This window comes from Chrysochloris asiatica, unplaced genomic scaffold (genome assembly GCF_000296735.1).
Source record: "Chrysochloris asiatica unplaced genomic scaffold, ChrAsi1.0 scaffold00091, whole genome shotgun sequence".
In the NCBI taxonomy this organism is placed as follows: domain Eukaryota; kingdom Metazoa; phylum Chordata; class Mammalia; order Afrosoricida; family Chrysochloridae; genus Chrysochloris; species Chrysochloris asiatica.
This window is the reverse complement of record NW_006408609.1, coordinates 1,584,987-1,586,096: the sequence shown is the minus strand read 5'-3', so window position 1 is coordinate 1,586,096 and position 1,110 is coordinate 1,584,987. Positions and strand designations below refer to the sequence as shown.

Genomic DNA, 1,110 nt, shown 5'->3' with positions numbered 1-1,110 from the left:
ATTCTTATTTTCCAGCTTTCTGGCACGGTCGTTACATTAAATATTGTAATAATAAAAGCTACCATCCAACTGCCTTCAAACTCACTCCCATTTGCAAAGTTTTAAGACTTTTAGTACTGAATACAAATTGGCTGCTCTCCCAGCAGAGTCATGTGTGAATTGTAACAAAAAACAACAAACAGAGAGTAGCAGAATGGATAAGAAAACAAGGCCCTTCAATATGCTGCCTGCAAGAGACACACCTTACACACAGAGACAAAAACAGGTTAAAGTTAAAGGAAGGGAAAAAATATACCAAGGTAATTGCAATAAAAAATGAGGAGGAGTGGCAGTACTAATCTCTGATAATACAAACTTTAAGGCAAAAACCAGCAGAAGAGATAAAGCAGGGCACTATCTCATGATTAAAGGGTCAATTAAACAAGATGACATAACTATAATATCTATGATCCCAATGAAAGAGACCCATGATATATAAAGCAAATCCTACTAGAATTGAATAAAGAAATAGACACATCTACAATAATAGTGGGAGATTTTAATATGCTACTTTTGAAAAAGGATAGAACAACCAGAAAGAAACTTGACAAAGATACAGAGGAACTAAACAGCACAATCAAACAACAGGACCTCATAGATGTGTACAGAGCATTCAACCCAACAACAGCACAATGCACATTTTTTCCAGTGCACATGAAGCATTCTCCAGAATAGACCATGTGTTAGGCCACAAAAGAAGCCTACATAAATTTACAAATATCAAAATACTACAAAGTATCTTTTTAGGAAATAAAGTCAAATACATGGAAACTGTATAAGATGCTGCTTAAAAGCTACTAGGTAGAAGAAGAAATAAAACATTAATTCACAAAGTTCCTAAACAAATAAGAATGAAAACATAACATACCAAAATTTTGGGGACACGGTCGGTGAGAGCAGTGCTGAGGACAATTTATTACAGTAAATGCACACATCCAAAAAGAAGAAAGACCCAAATGAACACATTAGCACAGCAACTCCAACCATTAGAAACAGACCAACAACGTGCACCTGCAGTTGCCAGAAGAAAAGAAATAATAAAGATTAGAGCAGAAATAAATGAAATGGAAA

The 1,110-nt window shown here is 35.0% G+C and overlaps 1 protein-coding gene across 1 annotated transcript in view; it reads right to left on the bottom strand.

Moving 5' to 3' along the window:
• The window catches only part of ROBO1 (roundabout, axon guidance receptor, homolog 1 (Drosophila)), a 1,434,915-nt gene that overhangs the window by 921,431 nt on the left and 512,374 nt on the right, over positions 1 to 1,110 (bottom strand). The window lies entirely within an intron of this gene.